General features: G+C 35.5%; 1 protein-coding gene across 2 annotated transcripts in view; it reads left to right on the forward strand.

Annotated features, from left to right (window-relative positions):
• The window catches only part of LOC129728542 (hemicentin-1), a 612,544-nt gene that overhangs the window by 534,172 nt on the left and 62,228 nt on the right, over positions 1–16,144 (forward strand). The gene's annotated exons all lie outside the window — the stretch shown is intronic.

Genomic DNA, 16,144 nt, shown 5'->3' on the forward strand with positions numbered 1-16,144 from the left:
AAATTGTCCTTCAACACTATATTAAGGTTCTCAAAAGATTCAATTCATAGCAAACGGATTTCTCTGCTATTTCTACCTAATTAGCCCCGGTGTATTTGCCGTGTAGTTCTAACTGCTCGAAAAACCTGAACTACCATTCTGCGCGAGCATTAAAAACTTTGTTTCACTTTGGTCGTCAGCCCCAAACCTTGCCCAGCCCTAATTTTTTGCTCCCCGGTGTACAATTGGAGCTGCCAAGCAGTAACATAATAATTTCGAAACATCAGCCCAGTTGCGTGGGGTCGGTCGCACAAGCCGGCTGGCCGAAAGTGGAAAAGTTGCGGTGCAGTTTCGTTTAATGTTTAATTTGATCCCTCCGCTTCTGGCTGTCGCCGGTCGGTTTTTGGTTTCACCGGGTTTGCCGGAGCGAATATTTTTACACTAGCAGCAGTGTTTGTGTGTGCCGCCGAAGGTAACCCAAATCCGAAATTTGTGACTGTTCTTCTTGGCTGACGGTACATCAACGTTAAAACCTTCCGGTGTGGGAGTCCAGTTACATTTCAATGTTGAAGATTTCTGGCTTTTTATTCGTTGGAAAGCGAATAAAATGGCGGTTCCTACAATTCTACTGCGTTTTGAGCAAGAATTGTATAAAAATAATAACGTCCTTAATAGTCCAGGGAATCAAACATCCAAAATTCGTACCTTCTGTCTAGTTTAGCTTAACGTAGACGTAGATTCATAGCCGACAAATAATTCGGTTACTAGTTTTTAATCCCAATGCCGGTGAACGATGTTCGAGGAAAACTTTTCAAATAATGCTGGACCATGTTGGTTTTTCTGTTCTGTGGTCAGCAGTATGTTCCCATTCTCACTGTGTAAACAGATAATAGTTTGTATGCACGTGGTGTACGGAAATTTAATTTCCCAGTCGAGCCAAAATAATTACTGTGGAAATCTTCAAAAGCATATCACATTTTTAGAAGGCTGCTTACGACTGAAGAGCATCACCAGATACTGTAATATATATCTATATCTTGACCTGACCTGATGACGTGGGATGCTTGTATCACGGCAGCTATGGGCCGGTTGAAATCCAGTCTGTTGAAGTTGAAATTGAATTTCTCTAGGAGCTCTCGAGATGTTTCGGTAGGCGTCGCACAGTGAGACGCGTTGATTATATGAAGTTCCATCGATTCATGTTTTCTGTGAAATATTGCTTCCCTGATCATGCCAATGCAATGGTCATTACCAGTTTTTAATTTTGCTTTTATCATATTTCGTTTAGAGACCCACACTTTTTGGACGACTTCTAGTCCAAGCACCCAAAAGTTACAACGCAGTAAATAACCTCATCTCAAAAACAAATATAAGGCGAACGATCGAGCAAAAGTTACTGTTACATGGCTTCAGAACATGACAGCAACTTTTAGAAGTATTTTTGTGTGTTTGTTCTTTGTATCTCGCAAGCATCACGTTGGCAACCTGTATGCTCCACCCACTAGATCTATTCAGTGAAGGTTAGGTTTTCAAATGCCGTTTACACGTTTCAACAACAAATCCAACCTCGCGAATTACGTTGTTGATGTGAAGATTTTTGAAGCAGCGATGCAACTTTAGTTGTTGCTTGTTTCTTTACAATGTCATCGTAGTAACAAAAAATGTTTCTTAAAACCTCGGAATTTCATTAGTGCAACAAATGATCACAATTTATTTTTTATTATGTTTCAATTGTTGCTTGGGGTCGGTTCTAGTTTCTACAAAGCTGGGAATTAAGCGAATTATGCCTTCTTCCCCGTTTTATTGTGGAGCAGAACAGTTTTAGGTTTCGATATAACCCCTACCTAGGCAATGGTGACGCCGGATAAACCCAATCCCAACACTTCTGCATTGGGATACTCAACTACAGCTACCAGATCAACAGGTAGGCCAGACTGGCACTAACGCACATAATTTCCATTACGCAGCAGACCATAAATTCGACCTACCGCAAACTGAAGCCCAGCACAAGATTAATGGGAATTTGTCTCTCCCTTGACTTTACCGCTCTTGCCACCACCGGACAATGTAAGTTGCATATTCAATTAAACGAAACAGGCGGGGCACCGTAGGTGATAGAATGAGTTAATTTGAAAAAGAGGACGGGCTCAAGCAATTTTATATCTTATTTTATACATCAAGCTAGTATGAATCATGAAAATTTACTAAAGAAACCAGAATAACTCCGAATTCAGCTAAAACCAGTCCCACCAGGCAGTTGAGAAAAATATAAGTGCATGATTTCAAGGTTTGCTCACAATAACCAAAAGTGTTCAAAAGAACAGAACAGTTTCAATTTAACTGAAGCGCTCCTACCCGATCAGAAAAGCATAACTAAAAAATTACAAAATTCTTTCAACAGGAGATACAGATAACAAAACTTGATACGATTTTGTATTTTTTCATATGCCTTTGAAAACAAAATTGAATCTGAATGAGTTATAAAAACAAATCCTGAAATGAAGTTGTTCTGAAACAAATCTAACAGTTTTTTCGTCTCTATCAAAACCTGTTGTTTCTAACAATGGTTGTTATTATACTGTTCTGCATGCTATCTAATTTTGTTAGAAAGCTGATACGTTAGTAACAATGTTTGATATGGGTTTGATATGAGTAGAATATTTTTGTTATGATTTCTGTTATTTCAACAACTAACGGGATCAAATTTAAAACACAACCTGAGAGGTTTTTCGCATAACAAACTAACAGCTTCTGCTACAATTTTGTTTTGTCTCTCTGATCGAGTAAAAGCTAGAACACCCGGGAGCAAAATAAACAAAAATGCACCCTGAAATAACTAAAAGCACTAAAGAGGCTTACGAAAGCAGAAAAACAACGAAAACTTTGCCTCAAAAATGAATTCCAGATTTGAAAAATACAGTCGAACTGGCGAAGAAACTCTTGAACAATAAATAAAATTAAATAATTAAAGATAAAATAAATAAGAAATCTAAACATTGATTTCAAATTAGTATCTAATAATTTTGAAAAGCAACCATAAACCAGAAAAACTATCCAATTTAAGAAAAAACAATATCAAATTTAATTAAGAATGCATTAACTCTTATGGATGTAGCGTGAATCATTTGAATATACTTCGAAAGCCTTGAAAGAATGAAACAGAACGAATTCAGCTCAGAATGGTTACGAAACATCTCTGAAGAATCGAAAAAGCCAATAATGGAAAAAAATACACAATGGTCCTGAGACCAAATTTAGGGGCAAATGTGGGTCTATATCTTAATAGAAATGTTTGAGAGAAAAAATTTCTTCTACAAAGTTGTTACATATGATAAAGCGCTTATTGAAAAATTGTCAAAAATTGTCCAACTCTTTTATCTTTGTAGATATAAGTGTGCAATATAATGTTGTAGTTCCGTTAATATTGATATACAGTGACGGACGAAACAATAAGACCACTTTAAATACTAAATTCAAATACCTCCTTTTAACTGCCATTTCAAAAAGCAGCAAAGCGCCACTACATGTCAAACACTGGTACTAGTTTGACGTTTTCATATACCGCTTCATCGACACAAGAGATTGTGTTATAGACTCCAGTAATAAACAATAGTCAAGCATGTTAAAAACCCGTTGGACATAAAAATAGGACCACAATTTCAGATTTCAGTTTATAAAATAAATTTTCAGAGTTTAGTTGCGTAATTCTATTTATTCTCATAGGTAAAGTAGCTAAGATATATAAAAGAGACTTTAGTAATCTTTTTTTTATTTTTACCTAGAGTCCGATAGAAAATAACCGAGAAAGATGGGTCGAGCAGCACATCGAACGGAAGCTGAAAGAAAAGTAATCGTAAGGCTAAGCAAACAAGGCTATTCGCAGCGATACATTACTAATGCCATTGGAAAATCGAATACTATGGTTTTCAATGCTTTAAAAACGCCAAAGCAGCGATTGCCGACCGGAAGACGACGAAAAACAACTAGCAGTGCGAATAGCCAAATCAAGCGGCTTTCGAATGTCGATCCTTTCAAATCAGCAGCAAGCATAAAACAGGAGTTGGGTTTGTCAGTCAGCTCGAGAACCGTTCGCCGAAGACTTGTTGAGCAAGATCTTGTCGGACGAAGCCCCCGAGAAGTACTATTGCTTAACAAACTACACCACTCAAACATTCAAGCATGAAGGTGGAAACATAATGGTTTGGGGATGCTTCTCGTGGTATTTGGTTGGTCCTATATTTTGGATTAAGCAAAAAATGGACCAATATCTGTACGCAGAGATATAAGAGACTATCATGCTCTCCTATGCAGAGTGGGATATGCCACTTAAATGGACTTTTATGCAAGACAACGATCCGAAACACACTGCACGCTCAGTAAAAAGGTGGTTTTGTGATAGGAAAATCGACGTGCTAGAATGGCCCGCTCAATCCCCGGATTGAAACCCAATCGAAAACTTGTGGTCGACTGTTAAGAAGTCGATTGGCCCGTCAAAATCACGAAACAAAGAAGAACTGTGGTCAAAAGTGCAAAAGGCTTGGTATACCATACCCATTGGTACATGTCAAGCATTGGTCGATTCTATGCCGAAGAGTTTTCGGGAGGTTATCAGAAATAAGGGATATACATCAAAATATTAACATTCGATCAAGAACTTTGACCTGAATCATTCCAGAGCTTATATTTTGCAAAATGGTTCTATTATTTTGTCACATAAATTGAACCAATAAAAGTTGTTTTTGTTTTTGTTAAACTGAAATAGTAACACTTTTACTTATTTAATAGCACCGATTCGTAGTGCTATTATCCATCAATTAATAACACATACTGTACTGGTTACGAGATTCTTTAACTGAGTTATTTGATTGATGCAAGAAAACATGTCCAAGTGGTCCTATAGCTTCGAAATAGGGTGACTATAAAAACGATTTCATTCGATGTATTTTGTTTTCAAAAATTCATAACTTTTGAACCAGTTGATCGATTTTCGATCTTTCTAAACAAAATAAGGTAATCATTTTTAAATTCAGAAAAAAATTCAAAAAAAAAATTATCTGTGTGATTTTACATGGATAATAAATAAAAATATTGTTGTTTTTGGTCATGTTTTAAAATTGAATTCACTCAAATATAAAAAATTATATGTTTTCAGAAATCTCTCAGCTGGTCTCGAGGTACGATGCTGGCCTAACAAGCCAGTCGTTGTATGGTCGAGTCCCGGCTCGGGAGAGGCGGGTAGTGTCAGTAGGATCGTAGCGCTAGCCCCGCAATTGTCCTGTACACTTAACAGTCGGCTGCGAAGTCTGTGAATAGTAAAACAGAAGGTTGAATTCCGATACGGAATGTAGCACCAAGGCTTTGCTTTTTTTATGTTTTCAGAAATTTCTTTTTATATAGAGTCAAATGTGCCTTTCAAATTGAGACCAAGAGAAAATTTTTATGTTTGCCCCAGAAAGCATAACAAACAAATGAAAAACGCATATTTTTTATAAAAAACATTAAAAACTGTGAGTAGAATTGAGTTATCCACTATGTCAGCCTTGCAAATTGTTTCTCTCGAAAAGCCTCTCTCTCGAAATTAAAATAAAAAAGTTAGAGCAAAAATGAGTTTTTTCAATATAAATCAGATGTTTTCAAAGATGGAAAAAAGCCTTTTTTTGTTTAACAAAGTTACCTAAAGCTGAAATAGCCGGAAAAATGCTTCTTCGGAACAACAGAAACAAAAAAAATAAAATAACAAATTAGTTCTAGAATATATATTCTCTGAAAAAAATGGACGAAGGTATTCCGAATTCACTGAAAATGCTTGAGAACGCTTCTGTAATTCGAAATAAAATTATCTAAAATTTGGTTCAAATTAATTTAGTGCCGTCAGCCTAGGTGAGATTGTGCAATTCAACCCGTGACTTATCAATCATCGCTTCCGGAACAGAAGACTAATCTTTCTTGGTTAAGTATTCGAGGAAACCTATTCAAGAACGTTTGGTCTCGTGATCGCCACCAACAATGGGTTTGTATGGCACAATCTCACCTCCACTGTCATAACCCCACCCCGGCTCACGGTAATTCTAATGAGAGGAAGAAACCAAAACAAAAGCAAAAATTTATTCCAAATTTAGCTAAAAGTTATCCATGCATGGATGAAACTGATTCCAAATTTAGCTCACAGCTTAAATAAGCGTACCTCGAAGAGTTGCAATAAAGTTTATGATAAATGATATACGACAAGATACTTCACTACTGCTGCCAGATCAACAGGTACTCCAGCACCAACGCACATAATTCCCATTACGTAACGACTAAAAATTCGACCTATCGCGAACCAAAGCCCAGCACGAGATGAAAGGGACTTTGAATTCGCTAGCATGTTTTAAAACCAGGTAGCCAATACGGAAGAAATGAGCATTGCTGCCACCCAAGTAACACATGCAACATCTTTTACAAAAAAAAAAAGGAAGAAGTTATAAATAAGTCATAAATAAGTTACAGGGAAAACATTGGGTTTTAATTCACTCGCATTGATGTTTTAAATCGGAATGATGTTTTAAATCGAAATAACAAGTTGAAGTTGTAAATACATTACGAATTGCTGTAAAAACTGATTAATAACATGTTTATAACTAGTTTTTTTCTTGAGAATGCAAGAGAGACAACAGTGGTGAATATGTGTTTGACAGCAAAACGTATAGTGGAGACAAAATTGAAAAATGGCCGCAAAAGTTGTAGTTCAGTTTTAAATCAGTTGTAAATGTGATTTTATGGTGTGAACTATTTCTTTTTCATCAAATACAGTGCAGATCAAAAATACTGTTAGAATATTCAAAACTATATAAAATATTTAAACACCCAGGGAATTTATGTTTGATTAAGCAAAAATGATAAATTTGTCAGTAAATTATAATCAATAAATTTATCATTCAATTTACTTAAAACAAGAAAATCGTTTGATTTGATCGGCCATGATTTGTTTCAATTCTCTTTTTCGTCTTGCTCAACGATCTTCGGTTTCATTATTATTATTTTGATCATCGTTAATAACCTCAGATCAATGTTTGAATATTTCTGTTTTACTTAAATTTCAAAATATATTACTTAATGCGTGGTTTAGTTAGGAGAATTTTTCTATTATTTTCTCTACTACAATAATCAAGATGGTGACGGCGATTTTTTTATAGATTGTAGTAGCTTTATATAGCCTTGCTTAATTGGTTTCACGATTCCATCTCTAAATTGTGGCAGAAATTACTCCTCGCTTGATTTGCTAAAAGAGTAAGAAAGTTCAAATAATTAGTACAAAGTGCATGACATCTTAGTTCACCTTGATGTTTCAATGTACATTTTTTCCAATTATTTTGCGATATTTTTACCGAAATAAACTTTATAGATAGTGGTCATATAACGGACAAAATCTTTGGGCAATCGGTGTACCCATTAAACGAATGCTAATAATCAACATGGCTGCCTCGTTAGCGCAAGCGGCGTGCTAAAATAATATTCAACACCATTTTTCTGTGCTGAAGGCACGTTTCATAATATAATCCTATCGAAAATATATACCTGAGGCTCATTCCTCTAGAGTTCAACTGTTACTTTTTTCTTTATTTCGAATTTAAAAAAAATATGATATTGATTACTATTATATTGTGGTATTTTCGAAGCGCGTAAATTTTAACGAAGTACAAGGCAAATATTCACGACAAATCTGAAATCGCACGTAGATTTATTGTATTTAATCACTATACCAACACCCTATTCTATCAATGAATTGTCTTGATAATTTCTAAAATGAATAGCCATGATTATTTTCGTGGGTCATCTGTTTTGTATGTATTAGAAACAATCAACAGCGAGTGAAATTTCAACTCATTTGTGCAATTTGTTTATGACCTATTAATAACAGGCCACCATTTGTTGGTACTGGAAATGTGAGAGTGGTGGTTATAGTCGTTACAAAGTTGTTTTATATAGGTCGTGTGAACGATTCATTTGAAGTTGAATATATGTTTTATATTGGCTCCGCCCCTTGCGCTTTTTGAGTTGTTAACAAGTTGTATATAAGTTTATACGTTATTGTTATAGTGACGAGATTTGTTATATATCAATTACCTAAACTTATTAAAGACTAACCGTGTTACTTGGGCAGTCTAGTACCGAGAGACACTATTACTGCTACGATGATTGAAAGCGCCTCACAGAAATTAAAAAAAGTTTAATCAACCAGGCCCCGACAGAATCCCTTCTTGCGTCTTCATCAAGTGCGGCGCTACTTTGATTGCACCTCTCCAGGCGATTGTATGGAAGATTTCTCACATGTTGCCGGTGCATAAGAAAGGTGATTGATCTGACATCTCTAACTATCATGGAATAACCTTCGAATGAATTTACATAATTTTGTGTCGGCGCAATGAACGGTGGACCTCCTTCTTGCTAGGCTACACTGTCTAGAAATTTCGAACTGAACTCGTAATTGGTTTCGTTCTTATTTGAGCAACAGACAGTTTTACGTGAAAGTCGGATCAACGGTATCTGACAGTTTTTTCCCATCCACTGGCGTGCCGCAAGAAAGCAATTTGGGCCCACCGCTGTTTATGTTATTTTTTTAATGGTGTGTCGAGACTTCTTGGGAAAGGTGGAATACTGATTTATGCTGACGACTTTAAAATCTTCCTTATTATTCGAGATAAAGCCGATTGCAGGAAACTACAAATACTTCTGTAAAACTTCGTTCCAACTTCTTGAAATTATGCGTCTCAAAATGTTGCGTGGTCTCATATCGGCGACTCAAAAGACATATTCTTCACGTCGTAGAGGATCAGGCGCTTGAACGATGTGATGAAGTCAGAGATCTTGCGCATGCTGAACTACCAACTCTCATTTAAGGGGTTATATACCTTTTTGGTCGAGAAAAATGAGGGAAGTTTGAATTTATTTTTAAGTGCACAGCACCATTTTCATTGCACCAAAGTGGTATTTTTCTTAAAGTACAGTTTATCAACAACAAAAAATACGCTTGATTCTGAGATATACCAATTATTACTGGAAAGTGACCGTTTCCTCGAAACGCTTTTTTGCAGAGGCTTGCGGTGATCCTGATAGCGGCTCAGCGGGTCAACTGAAATCAAAAAACTCATATTATTTCATTGATTTAGGAGTGTGCCGTTTCCTTGAATGATCGCGTTTATGAGTATTTTGTTTTCAGTGCAAACGGGAACGTTTTTCCAAAAAAATGCACGTTTTGAGCGCTAAAAATTACATTAAAAGTTTTTTTGCGGCAAAATGTAACTGTATGTTTCAAAAAGCGATCATTCAAGGACCAGCGAATTTAATGACGAAAATTTAAAAAAAAAGACGAAGGAAATCAGGATCACGGCAAAGTCATTTTTAAGAAACACCATTCCGAGATAAACTCGTATAAAGTTTCAAGTTTAGCTTATGCAGCCGTGGCGAGGTGCGCTGCAAATCGCTCTAATTTTTTCCTTATTGCTCAGATCTTCATAAAAATTTGTGAAAATGTTCTCAAGATGTTGTACTTCAATATAAGGCAATGAAAAAGATTTTGATTTTTTAGGAACTAAAAAAGTATATAACCCCTTAAGCTACATTATCCTGCTATCATCGACAAAGCCAATCATCAGCTAGGAATGTATGCCCCTGAACGAGTACTGCGTCCGCGACAACTTATTCTGCCAGAACGAAGGAACACCGAATATGGTAACAACGATCCAGTGAACGCTATACGCAGACAATTTCAAAAAGGATATCACGTCTTAGACTTCAATATATCTTGTGACAGTTTTAGACAACGCTTACACTTTTTAATTTTGGACTGATTTTAAGAATATTTCATTGAAACCACGATGTCAGATGGAGATTAAATAAATAAATGTTATATGTGTAAATGTTACATGTCTGAAGGACCTTCCCGAAAAACGAAGAGGTCACGAATAAAATGATTCCAAATGTATATAAAATATAGTTGATAATGACACATTAACCAGAATGTCTGTACAAAATTTTTATTAAAGGACAATGAATTTTTGGTAGTGCTACAGACATGCCTGTATGACGGTGCTTACCACATAGACGGGAGATTCAAAATCTATCGCTATGGAAAGTGATCCTCAAACACCAGTGCAGTTCACCGGTTTCCTCTACTGGTCCGTCCGCTGCAATCGAATGAGCGGGTGTAGCAGCAAAAATCATACAAACATATCATATTTGAAATCGCCTCCTTCTGCGCTGTGACTTACCGCAGCTCTGCTTGCTGCTGCTTGATCCACTTTTCAGTTATTCGCCCTTTTGCAACATGTATCAGATCGACAATGAAGACCAAATTTGGGTATGCTAGCTTTTTTACGTGACTACCAAGAGCTATTTTTCCGGTGGGCGTGTCGTTGTGCACTCGAGGGAGGAAAACAACAACAACAACGAAACTGAAACCGTTTGTATTCTTTAGTGTCGGCTGTGCTAGAGGAGAAATTAGTAATTAGTTTTTTTGTTTCAGTTGTTTGAGTTGGATAATTTTCATAACGTTCTCGAACTTTTCGGGTTTTCAATTTGCCCTCCTATGTTGCCGTAAAACGTGATTCTATATCAAAAGTTATGATAATTTAAGTAGTGTACTACAAACCCTCTTGTTGGAATGGAAGGATGACGCCATCTCGACTAGGGGCTAGAGGCTAGAGGCTAGAGGTTAGAGGTTAGAGGCTAGAGACTAGAAGCTAGAGGCTAGAGGCTAGAGGCTAGAGGCTAGAGGCTAGAGGCTAGAGGCTAGATGCTAATGGTTGGAGACTAGAGGTTAGAGATGAAAAGTTATTGAGTATAGAGAATAGAGAATAGAGAATAGAAAATAGAGAATAAAGAATAGAGAAGAGAGAATAGAGAATAGAGAATAGAGAATAGAGAATAGAGAATAGAGAATAGAGAATAGAGAATAGAGAATAGAGAATAGAGAATAGAGAATAGAGAATAGAGAATAGAGAATAGAGAATAGAGAATAGAGAATAGAGAATAGAGAATAGAGAATAGAGAATAGAGAATAGAGAATAGAGAATAGAGAATAGAGAATAGAGAATAGAGAATAGAGAATAGAGAATAGAGAATAGAGAATAGAGAATAGAGAATAGAGAATAGAGAATAGAGAATAGAGAATAGATAATAGAGAATAGAGAATAGAGAATAGAGAATAGAGAATAGAGAATAGAGAATAGAGAATAGAGAATAGAGAATAGATAATAGAGAATAGAGAATAGAGAATAGAGAATAGAGAATAGAGAATAGAGAATAGAGAATAGAGAATAGAGAATAGAGAATAGAGAATAGAGAATAGAGAATAGAGAATAGAGAATAGAGAATAGAGAATAGAGAATAGAGAATAGAGAATAGAGAATAGAAAATAGAGAATAGAGAATTGAGAATAGAGAATAGAGAATAGAGAATAGAGAATAGAGAATAGAGAATAGAGAATAGAGAATAGAGAATAGAGAATAGAGAATAGAGAATAGAGAATAGAGAATAGAGAATAGAGAATAGTGAATAGAGAATAGAGAATAGAGAATAGAGAATAGAGAATAGAGAATAGAGAATAGAGAATAGAGAATAGAGAATAGAGAATAGAGAATAGAGAATAGAGAATAGAGAATAGAGAATAGAGAATAGAGAATAGAGAATAGAGAATAGAGAATAGAGAATAGAGAATAGAGAATAGAGAATAGAGAATAGAGAATAGAGAATAGAGAATAGAGAATATAGAATAGAGAATAGAGAATAGAGAATAGAGAATAGAGAATAGAGAATAGAGGATAAAGAATAGAGAATAGAGAATAGAGAATAGAGAATAGAGAATAGAGAATAGAGAATAGAGAATAGAGAATAGAGAATAGAGAATAGAGAATAGAGAATAGAGAATAGAGAATAGAGAATAGAGAATAGAGAATAGAGAATAGAGAATAGAGAATAGAGAATAGAGAATAGAGAATAGAGAATAGAGAATAGAGAATAGAGAATAGAGAATAGAGAATAGAGAATATAGAATAGAGAATAGAGAATAGAGAATAGAGAATAGAGAATAGAGAATAGAGGATAAAGAATAGAGAATAGAGAATAGAGAATAGAGAATAGAGAATAGAGAATAGAGAATAGAGAATAGAGAATAGAGAATAGAGAATAGAGAATAGTGAATAGAGAATAGAGAATAGAGAATAGAGAATAGAGAATAGAGAATAGAGAATAGAGAATAGAGAATAGAGAATAGAGAATAGAGAATAGAGAATAGAGAATAGAGAATGGAGAATAGAGAATAGAGAATAGAGAATAGAGAATAGAGAATAGAGAATAGAGGATAGAGAATAGAGAATAGAGAATAGAGAATAGAGAATAGAGAATAGAGAATAGAGAATAGAGAATAGAGAATAGAGAATAGAGAAAAGAGAATAGAGAATAGAGAATAGAGAATAGAGAATAGAGAATAGAGAATAGAGAATAGAGAATAGAGAATAGAGAATAGAGAATAGAGAATAGAGAATAGAGAATAGAGAATAGAGAATAGAGAATAGAGAATAGAGAATAGAGAATAGAGAATAGAGAATAGAGAATAGAGAATAGAGAATAGAGAATAGAGAATAGAGAATAGAAAGTAGAGAGTAGAGAATATAGAACATAGAATAGAGAATAGAGAATAGAGAATAGAGAATAGAGAATAGAGAATAGAGAATAGAGAATAGAGAATAGAGAATAGAGAATAGAGAATAGAGAATAGAGAATAGAGAATAGAGAATAGAGAATAGAGAATAGAGAATAGAGAATAGAGAATAGAGAATAGAGAATAGAGAATAGAGAATAGAGAATAGAGAATAGAGAATAGAGAATAGAGAATAGAGAATAGAGAATAGAGAATAGAGAATAGAGAATAGAGAATAGAGAATAGAGAATAGAGAATAGAAAGTAGAGAGTAGAGAATATAGAACATAGAATAGAGAATATAGAATAGAGAATAGAGAATAGAGAATAGAGAATAGAGAATAGAGAATAGAGAATAGAAAATAGAGAATAGAGAATAGAGAATAGAGAATAGAGAATAGAGAATAGAGAATAGAGAATAGAGAATAGAGAATAGAGAATAGAAAATAGAGAATAGAGAATTGAGAATAGAGAATAGAGAATAGAGAATAGAGAATAGAGAATAGAGGATAGAGAATAGAGAATAGAGAATAGAGAATAGAGAATAGAGAATAGAGAATAGAGAATAGAGAATAGAGAATAGAGAATAGAGAATAGAGAATAGAGAATAGAGAATAGAGAATAGAGAATAGAGAATAGAGAATAGAGAATAGAGAATAGAGAATAGAGAGTAGAGAATAGAGAATAGAGAATAGAGAATAGAGAATAGAAAATAAAGAATAGAGAATAGAGAATAGAGAAAAGAGAATAGAGAATAGAGAATAGAGAATAGAGAATAGAGAATAGAGAATAGAGAATTGAGGATAGAGAATAGAGAATAGAGAATAGAGAATAGAGAATAGAGAATAGAGAATAGAGAATAGAGAATAGAGAATAGAGAATAGAGAATAGAGAATAGAGAATAGAGAATATAGAATATAGAATAGAGAATAAAGAATAAAGAATAGAGAATAGAGAATTGAGAATTGAGAATTTCAGTCAGTTTCGTAGAGTGATATTATGAGGTCATCGCAACTTTTTATGGAGTTCGAAATTTTATCTTCAATCCGGCAGTAACAATAAACAGTATTATTAAATCAATCGATCAAGAGTTATTCTTCTGACCACCAATGCCGCGTAAAAATCCCACAATTCATCAACCCTCCGGTGAACACATTCTCCGTTAATTCACAACAGAAGGGAGAAAAGTGCCACTCGCTGAGCTGTACCCAAGGCGAACGTTTTCACTCCCGCGTGTTTTTTTTTTTCCTCCGGGAGAGACGAAGTAAACGGAACTGGGTTGGACTACCCCCACCCAGTCGGTACCGCACGCTGTCGGTTCCGGTTTGTTGTGCCGAAGAAGAGAGAAAAAATGCTACCCGAGAATGCAGACGTAATTGTATTTTACGCTACACCTGGCTCGAATCACTCATTTTCAATCTCGCTTCCAGCGGAGGCTAACTGGAAGGAAAAAACAAGTACGATAAACTTGTTTGGTTGACCCCCTGTGCAGCAAAGCATCAATGCCCTCAACCCGCTCTTTCTCAACCCTGTGTTTTCCCTCCATCCATTCGGTTCGCATGAAAACTTTCGTTGCACTATGGTATACTAAACGAAATTATTGCCTTCGGAAGGGAACTCCCGTGCCATGTTAAAGCACCTGGCCGGGTTGTTTAGTTTGAGCTGGAGAGTGTTTGCGAAAGTTTATGTCCCTGACATGAGAAAAAGTTGTACGAACGTTAATCGAACCAAAAAGGCTATTGCTCCAATATACATAGTTTTTATTCAGTTTTCAAATAATGGCACCCCACTCCTGCATTGGATATCCTCTTCATAATTGTTGAACTTGTCCTTTTCGAGCTCAAGACCAATTCACAATCAGCAGAAAGTTTAAACTGTAACAGGGCATGTTGTTCGAAAAATTTACTTTGCGATTATTTTCTAGCAGGTAAATGGTAAATTGAGAAAAGTTTTGGATAAAAACTAGAAGAGATAACCAGTTCAAAATCTAATCTATAGTTTAATGAACAACCAATCTGAACAGCACGGTACGGGTTGAGTTGAAATCAGCTTTAATCTATTTACCATCTACTTCAACCAGTAGTGAAAGTACGGTACTTCGACACACAAACACGTTTCTATATACACTGCATTGCATTCGACTGCGTTTCCTGTGGATAATGGCCTCACAAACCGGCCACTGAATCGAGTTACCGACGAGAGCGTTCTTTTTTTCTTCTCACTCTCGTATTCAATAGAAACTAAATGGATTTCACCTTTTCAACCGGTTCGAAATTAACACTGACACTTGATTGGACGTTTGGTTTCTCTCGGCCTGCCGGAGATAGTGTAGAACTAGTGATTACGAGGTCACCGGACGATAACGTCTTGTGCACCTGGCTCTCGTTCCTCGTTCCGGTTTATGAAGATTCACAGGAATTGATGTTGTTTTTTCTCCCTAACAATACGCTGTCCGACAAACTTTTTAAACGAACGGCAAAGTAGTTTTGTCATTTAGGATCGAGACACGGTTTTCATCAGGGAGCAAAATTAGGGAGGTTAGTTTGATATTATGGGTAATTGTGCTGCTTGTGATATCAACTATCGAAATCGAGCTTGGCCGATCTCGAAACTCGAGGGTAATCCTTAACGCGATGAACAGTGCCATTTTACTATCCGGAGTGGATAGAACTTAATAAGGAATTGTTAACCAAATTTGCTCAGGAATAAAATCAATTGAGCAAAATGTGCCGAAAATACCAGTTCCAAAAACAAATTTTAATCCTATTTGATTTTTAACCCAACATAAATCGTAAAAGCCATTCCTTATAGCCATTCCTGTGAATTCTGGTGCCCCCATACAACACCATTTTTTCAGAGACTTGAATGAGTTTTCTCGTGAACATAACGTTGAAGCCACGAACTTGCCAAGCAATTACTATGGAACACTCTCACGTAAGTTGACGCGTTTCGGTAATAGCTAGGGGCTACAAAATTCACTAGAATTATTAAAAAGCTATAATCTTTCAAGGGCAGCTATTGCGAGCTTAAGGGCATTTTTTCGCTTTTTTCGACCAGTTTCATTTAATTCAATCATGATGAAATCTTCTAAGTCTATGTGACACGGATCAATAACGTCAATATACTTATTGTGATAGTTTTGGCATTTTGTGAATATATTCCATATGCTCATAAGCATTTTGACGTAGAATTACGTCTCTCAGAAAGTTCCGATACAGAGAGGTTGAAAATGAAAATTTAAAAACGCAACAGGGGAAAAATATGTCCAATTTTGAATGCTTATATGTCGGTTTTCATTTCTTTCTTTCCTCGGTCTCGGGTTTTTTTTCGTTCTAGCAGCAATCGATTGGAAACCCACCTACCCAAATACAGGAAATTGTAATTGGATAGTTCATGCTAGAAAATTGTCAAGTCTTATTGAAACGAAAATTTCGACCTCTGATTGGTCGCCTAATGTTTGTCTTCCCTGATATGGACAGTATATTAT

Source organism: Wyeomyia smithii, chromosome 1, assembly GCF_029784165.1.
Source record: "Wyeomyia smithii strain HCP4-BCI-WySm-NY-G18 chromosome 1, ASM2978416v1, whole genome shotgun sequence".
In the NCBI taxonomy this organism is placed as follows: Eukaryota; Metazoa; Arthropoda; class Insecta; order Diptera; family Culicidae; genus Wyeomyia; species Wyeomyia smithii.